The sequence below is a fragment of the Typopeltis vanoorti genome, chromosome 5 (genome assembly GCF_054136105.1).
Source record: "Typopeltis vanoorti isolate ZY-2024b chromosome 5, IOZ_Tvanoo_1.0, whole genome shotgun sequence".
NCBI lineage: Eukaryota > Metazoa > Arthropoda > Arachnida > Uropygi > Thelyphonidae > Typopeltis > Typopeltis vanoorti.
The window spans coordinates 10,327,449-10,335,328 of record NC_143553.1 but is presented as its reverse complement, the minus strand read 5'-3'; the positions used below and the strand labels follow the sequence as shown (position 1 = coordinate 10,335,328).

Here is a 7,880-nt window from a genome sequence, read left to right as displayed (position 1 = left end):
AGAGATTGGATACAAAAAAAGGTATTTTATCTAATGGGTGGACTTTCTCTCATTTGCTCCAGTCACTTTCTCATAAGTGCTCTGTCTCTGCATTATAATGAGTTTTTTAATGAGTACTTTTGTGGGTTGTGCTCCACAGAAATGGCAACTACTATTTGTTTACTTTCCTCTAATCATGGAAATACATGAGCAGTCACTGATCAAAGTCTATACACAGTTCAACTTCAAACATGTTTGACCAACTTCTTTCATTCTGTCTACTTCTGTACTTTGAAACAATCTCTGCCATACTGTTTTTATTCCTAATGAATACAACCTCAGGCTCTTCAAGAAACCTGTTAATAGATTCCATCTCTTTTAACCACTCATGCATACGTGGTACGGTTGTGTTATAGTTTTTTTTTTTTTTTTTTTTTTAAATCTCTTGTGTTTTGGATTGATATAAGAAAATCTAGTTAATACTCAACAGAATATCTGATGTTATTGCATGGATACTACCAAGCTTGCAATAATTGTTCAATGCTTTTGTATTATTCCAAGATATTCATTATTTTATTGAAAGGATATGTTTTCCATGTCACCAAAAGTTGTTATATATTTCTATAATATAAAGTATTGTCCCTTTCAAAACAGCTAACTAAATAAAACTTGGGGTCACTCACTTACAAATCCATGCATTATCTCCAAGACTTTTGTTTTTGAAATTAAGGCATTCTCATCATTAAGAAGGCAGATTACTATTTTCTTATGAAAAGAAGCAGTAGTATTCAGATAAGTGCTATTATGTAAAACTTTCTCTATTTGAAGATATTGTTATCTAGATCCAAATCAGAGTGAAAATATATAACATTTCTTGATGATTTTGCTTTGCAGGGCAGACTTTATAGAGATTCAGCAATCGTAGGTCTTGCCAGATCCTCCTCAGTTTTTCCATTACACTAGAAATCAGCAGCCAGATCGGTTTGAAAGCACCAGTTCTCATCTGAACACTGAAGTTAAGCAAAACTGAGCGCAGTTAGTATACTTGGGAGGGTGACCACCTGGGAATCCTGGGTGCTGCTGGCATTAATTATTTGAGCCTCCATAGCTCAGTCGGTATAGACAAAGTCCTTTGGTCAGAAAGACCCGAGTTCGATTCCCGTCCATGACATGAGGAACCGTTTTCTGGTCTCTTTCGATTAAAGGTGAGTTAGTCAGTCTCATACGGATTTAGAGGGTTTTTTCACCTGGAAACTCGGGTTTTTCGTGCCTCAGAACAGGCAAACCGGCCGTGAGAACACGCACGGATTTACAGTCATGAATACTTATGACAATATGTGGAAGAGATAGGGTCTTCACCACATGTTGTTACGTCACTAGTCAACCATAAGTCACATTATAGTAGTCAACTTCCTAGATAGGAGATGGCACATGAATGGAAGAAATTAGCATCTGAATGTATTAGCTAAGGTGAAGCGTAGTGTTGTCTAATCAATGTTTTGTACTGCAGTGAAATCTACGTTCTTAACTCTTCCCTCCCAATTTGATTGCATTAATTTCTTGGCGCCACACAAGTTGACCAGTACTGTACACAGGCTGATAGTACTACTTGTTATCCCTGTTCACATGTTTCTTTTATACTTTCCAGGGATAACTTCTTATTTTACTCCTCTTTCTCCATGCTATGGAAAATCTCTTCCACATTAATATGCTGCCTGATCAAGGTCTTATACAAATAGAACCATAACCTCTTTGCTTTTACTACATGTTCATGTCCTCCTTATCATTGCTACAGTCCAGTGTGGTTTCTTAACAGCTTTATCATGATCTCTAAACTTCATATCCTTTTCTTCCACTAGTCTCAGATCTCTCATCACCTTCAAAATGTCTCTGCCAGTTGTTACTTTGTATTCCATCCTTGCCTACCAAATTTCACTTACCTCACAGAAACCTTAAACTTTGCAGAAGTGAACTGGTAACTCCACTTGATTCTCCTCTCATGCCATCTCTGAATTAAGATCTTATGAGGCCACAATTTCTGTTCATCTCTTCATAATTCACTTCATATGTTTATTTCTATTTTTAGGCATTTCTGACAAGTAGTGAGAGATCAAAGCCCACCCTAAAAGTCATGTAACAGTTGTGTAGATATTTTTTGCTTGGAAAATGACGAATGAGTTGAGAGGGTTGACAGATGTACTAATGAGTGCTCTGTTAGTAAATTAGTATTAATAGAAGCATGATAGGTATTGTGTGAAAAATGGTTAGTGTGGACCTCCAATGATGAGTCCATGGAGATTTCTGTATAATAGTGATAATATTGACTGCTTATTTACTTAGTATTCTGATCTGATATACTTAAATATGCATGTTGACATTTCGTTATTCATTGTTTATATCTTCAGCTGCTGGCTTTCAGTACATGAAAGTGTGGTGTGGAGTCTTGTCGGACCCATAATACTGATCATCATAGTGAGTAACATTTACTATGTAATTTAGTAGTTCAGTTATTTTTTATCTGCACTTTTTTATTTCTGTCTATATCAACACAGAATTTGAAACAATGGCAATAAAAATAGATTCAATAAAAGTGTAATTATTCTGTTAACTGGCTGAAGCATTTTTATTATTTTCCTGTAGTCAAATCTATCTTCTTCATAGAGGGATGAAAGAAACTGAAAGGTATTAATTAAATTACCAAAATAGCAAGAAACAACTCGAAGTCAAGTAGTAACTAATGTATGAATTTCAAATCTTGTCATTGCACCCATTTGTTGCACATATCATGTTTTATGATCTGGATTACTGTGCTCAAGTCTGTTCCCATAGGACCCTTAAGGCAGTTTGGATTGTTGAAGTTGGTTGATAGGTGAAAAGAGGAGATATTATAGAAACATTTAAGTTGTTTAAAGGGTTTTATAGGATTGATGCAGGGGAAATGTTTCAGCACTTGGCTGCAGGGACTGGAACAAGGGGTCATCTCTGGAAGTTGAATAAAGGTGTGGTTAGTAGGGTGTGAGGACTAGATTTTTTGCTTGGAGAGTTGTGAATCAGTGGAATGAATGGGTTGTCAAAGTCAGTTGTGAGTGCTTAGTCTGTTAATGGGTTCAAGGAGAGGTATGATGCATTGTGTAGATAGAGGGTCTCCCACGATGAGTCTTTAGACTCCATGGAGGTGCCCATATGATATGAGATTTAATGATGTGGAAGGAAGATTCCAGGGATACATTCTATATTGTTGGTAAGATCTTTTCTTGACTGCTTACTTGAAAAGATTCTCATTTGTTTTGCATGACTGGAATTTCAGTGTGAAATTTCACATGAAAGAATGACATGAAATAATTTCTGAAATTCCTGATTGAAATTTCAAACCACTCATGTGATTTTTTCAGTGGAATTTAAGCTAGTTGTTTTATCTTTCTTATGATGTGCAACATCCATTATGTGTTCTTTGTTCTTACCTCAGAACCCTGAATATGGAATCTGACACTCACGAGTAATCTCATTCATACCGAAATGCTTGTTCGAAGCGTGATCATCTAGGAACCTAGAGGATCAAAGGATTCTTCTGATTTTGTTTGATTCTGAATGCTACTTTGATGCCATGACTCTTGAAGATTTTACAGTTTTTACAAATGCTGCATCTATGAATGAGAGGATTCCTGCTCCCCAGAAACATATATAGTGTTGGCAGTAGTGTAAGAGAGTCTTGGAATGCAGTGTATTATTCTATGTTCTCATTATAGCTATTTCTGAAAAGCCCATTTCTGACTATCTGGTTAGAGGAGTGTTGTTGGCTCCTTTTCTATCAATGCTACAGTACTTTAATGTTTTAATTATTCCTCATGTATTACAATAGGTTTTTAAGTGACTGGACATGCAAGTTCATTGATTTGTGCAAAAATGAGTGAGTTTTCACTCTTCTTAATTTTGATTAGTATGTACAAGAACTATAATTAGTATGTGTGCTCTCATGTTCGAGCTCCATTGTGAACTGACTAGTAGAAGAGTGATTGTTCAGAAAAGCTTACGAAATCTAGCAGGGCTTGTTTGATAGGGGTATCTATATTTCCAGAGTATCATTGACAGACTGTATCCAATATCCAAATCAGGTTTCTTTGTATGAGAACTTCTCAATAAACATTCTATGTTTTGATCAGACTGGTTTATGAGGTAATACAGAGCAATATTTGCATGTTGTGGGAAGGATAAGACCGGACTAGTCCCCCATGCTGTTGGAAATTTTCACGAAGTGGATTGGTAATTTCCTCATCACTGCAAAAGAAAACACAAGTATCTTCTTGTATTTCCTTTGATGTGCTGGTGAGAAGATGCTGTAGAATGATTTAGAAAAATGGGGTTATCCTAAGTTAAGTTTGATCCTTGTTCTGACCATTTTTGATAAAAAGGGTTTGATTGTGTTACTGTAAGACTTTTTCTTTCACATAACACCATGACTGAATTAAGTGAAAGATGTAGCAGACAGGGATTTCTAAGGGATACAAGTGATGTGAAGTTATTGACTTCTTTATACGAGTTATCCCAGGCCTGAAAATAGTTCAGGTGCAAACTTGTTTGCTTACACTTGGATGAAGGATTAAACCAAGTATATAATTTCTTGGTATTATTTAATTTATTGATAAATGCAATTTATCAATAAATTAAACGTTTAAGCTTAAATAGGTTCATTGGCATCTACCTGCAAGTTTCATTAACTAAATAACTTGTAGCATTACTATATAAAGTTAAATTAAAGATAGACGTATAATATATAGAAATATAATTATTATCTCCATAGTCAAAGGCTCATTGTGGGAGAGATCCACTCTAGCTATTGTTCACAAAATACCTACCATCATATGTTAACAATCTGGTCATCACTTTCACTGCCACCAAAAAAAATCTTGCTTTTTCTCTTGCATGTGAGATCTCAACTCACCTGTATTACCTTCAGTAATACACAAAATCACCAGACGAGATTGATTCTCTTTCTGCTTGGACTAAAATTACCTCCAGCACCTCTCTTCAGCTCAGTGATTTTCTTTCCCCCCCCCTCACCAAGTTACTATCTATATAGTACATTTTAACTGGATGGGTCGGTGGGGGGAGGGGGGAATCTGCTGGTATCCCAGCTCTTGCCCATTTTGCCCAAAACAAAATAAAACTTGTTGCTGTCCAAAGGAGTGCAGTTAGGCTCATAGATGATCCCTTTCTTGCAGAATCACTTCAGCGTCTATCTCACAGATGCAGTGTTTTCGTGCACTGTCTTCTACAGGTACTTCAGTGGTCATTACTCTACTGAACTAGGAACAAGTATTCCTTTTCAGCGCAAATGCAACTACACTAAACCTGCTTTTCTTCTTTTATTTCATCTAGCTCTGTCCTCTTAACCAGGCTTACTCATGAAGTATTCCCAACTACAACCTGTAACTCTGGAGAGGGGAAAAAAAGAAAAAAAAAAAGAAAGAAGCAATAAACTTCTATCTCAATCCTCAGCTGCATCCTGCACATGGCTCTGATATGCTTATTGGTTCCTCTAACTGCCATATATTGGATCAATGAGTCAAGAGGGATGACAGATATTTAAAAAAAAAAAAAAATGGAAATCTGGCTATATAACAAAATTAATGACTAAACAAACACATAATAACCACAGTAGTAAGTTTTAATAAGTAAATATTTCATCTTAAGTATCAAAGGACATTGTCAGTACAGTTAATTCAAACAATACTAGGAATAACATACATACAGTTAGGGTGTATGATTATAATGGAATCCCAATATGCGTGCAGTAGCGTGTTATAGAATTAAATTAAAATATGTCTGGAGTGGGGGGAGATTACATTAAAATAAGATTAATTATTTTACACACTTTTGTATGACAGTTTCCCATGCTTCAGGAATAGCAAGAATGTCATTATGGTTTAGATTTGGTTTGTGAAGTAGGGCTTCAGCACTTTCTTTATATAAACGTTCATGTTTATATAAAGATCTATGTAGAAGTTTGGTATTTTTCCAATGGATACTATGGTTTGGGTTTTCAACTCCATCTTGTGCAAGGCCAGATTTCTGCAGTTTGATAAGACAGATATGGTCTTGATGTTCTGAAATGTGTTTATGAACAGATCTACCTGTCTGTCTATAGTAAGACAATTTACAGGAGCATAGAACCTCATACATGCCAGGTAGCATCAGAGGTGAGAGTTTGTCTTTAGGAGAAGGTAACAAGTTATAGATCTGGTTGATTGGTTTGTAGGTAGTAGCAAGTTTGTATTTCTTCATAATTTTTGAAAGATGTTCAGAGATGCCTTTGACATAAGGTATGGGAATCCTATGGGCTTGTTCTTGTCTAGGTTGATGTGGGGGGAAGTGACCGATGATTTTTTGAGTTGTTTTAAGATTGTATTCATTTAGTATGGCTGTATTTTTGATTATTTCCAATTCTTTGTTTAGAGATTCTTCAGAGGAGCAGAACCTGTATGCTCTGGTTACTAATGATTTAATGATGCCAAATTTTTGAGATGGATAATGAGCAGAAGAGTTGTGAATGTAGTGACCTGAAAATGTCGGTTTGCAATAGACAGAAGTGGAGATGGAACCATCTTCTTTTGTTTGGATGTGTAAATCCAGAAAGGAGATACCCTGTGGAGATTATTTTTGTAGCGTGAATTTGATGCAAGGATGAAGAAGGTTTATTTTATCTAGAAACCAGTGTAGTTCTTGTTCGGAATAACCCCAGGCAGCAAAAACGTCATCAGCATATCACAGCCAAATATTTAATAAAAAAAATTAATTCATTTAGGAGAAATTCAGCCAAAGTATCATGAGAATGTACAAAGGAATCGACTAAGCTGTATAACATAAGTTCCTATGGGAAAATGAGGGAAAGATATTTCCATCGCACCAAGAAGGCACAGATGTAGTGATTTATAGACCAGTCAGCATCTTGGAGGTGATATTCAAGAAAATGGTCAGGGTCAGAATTCTGGAATGAGTGGAATAGGGATCACTTAACTTTGTGAAGGGTAGGTCATGCCTTAATAATTGATTCACTTTTTGGAATAGAAAGACATTTGCATTGATCTCTATTAAATGGTGGAAATTGGATGGATACGAGGCTTGTGATATGGATATAAAGGTAGCTAATGGACAGATAGATTCCAAAAGAGTAGTATATGGAGGAGAAGAATCCACCAGAAGGCAGGTGACTAGTAGTAGTAGTGTGCTGCTGAACTGTGTGTGTGAACTGCTGCAATTTAATTTGTACATCAGTGATAGAGAATATAATTTGAAGGGAAATATTGAGTTTGTGGAGGATGCAAAATTAGGTATTATGTAATAGTCAATCAGGCAAATTTAGAGAGCTTGAATGATTTAAACAAAGTGACAGTATGAGAAAGACATAATGGGTGCTAGTTTAATGTGGAAAAGTGGAAAGTTATGTGTTTGGAGGTTGAAAAGATTACACGGTTGCACTTGAGGAAATTGATGAAGTCAGGGATTTCAGGGATGTATTATAAGCAGAAAACACAGAATACAATAGAAATATTTAAATTGCTAAAAAAAAAAAAAGATTTTAAAGGATTGATACACAGGAAAATTTCCAACACTTTGTGTATGTTTGTGGGGGGGGGGGGGGAGTAGGAATAAGATATGAGATTATCACTGAAATTAAGTGTAGTTAGGAAAGGCCACAGTGCTAGATTCTTACCTTGCAGAGTGGAAAATGAGTGGAATAGATTGTCAGAGTTGGTCTTGAATACATTCAAGAACAGGTATTGCACTGATAATCTGAACTTCATGTAATGAATCTTTAGACACGATTGTGTTCCCCATATAGGTTAGTAGTGGTCTAATTTTGACCTAATTATATACTCTTGTGATAGTATCTGTTTACATCT

The 7,880-nt window shown here is 35.8% G+C and overlaps 1 pseudogene; it reads left to right on the top strand.

Annotated features, from left to right (window-relative positions):
- Positions 1-944: 944 nt before the first annotated feature.
- Positions 945-1,065, top strand: LOC150106222 (5S ribosomal RNA; annotated as a pseudogene).
- The last annotated feature ends 6,815 nt before the right edge of the window (positions 1,066-7,880 follow it).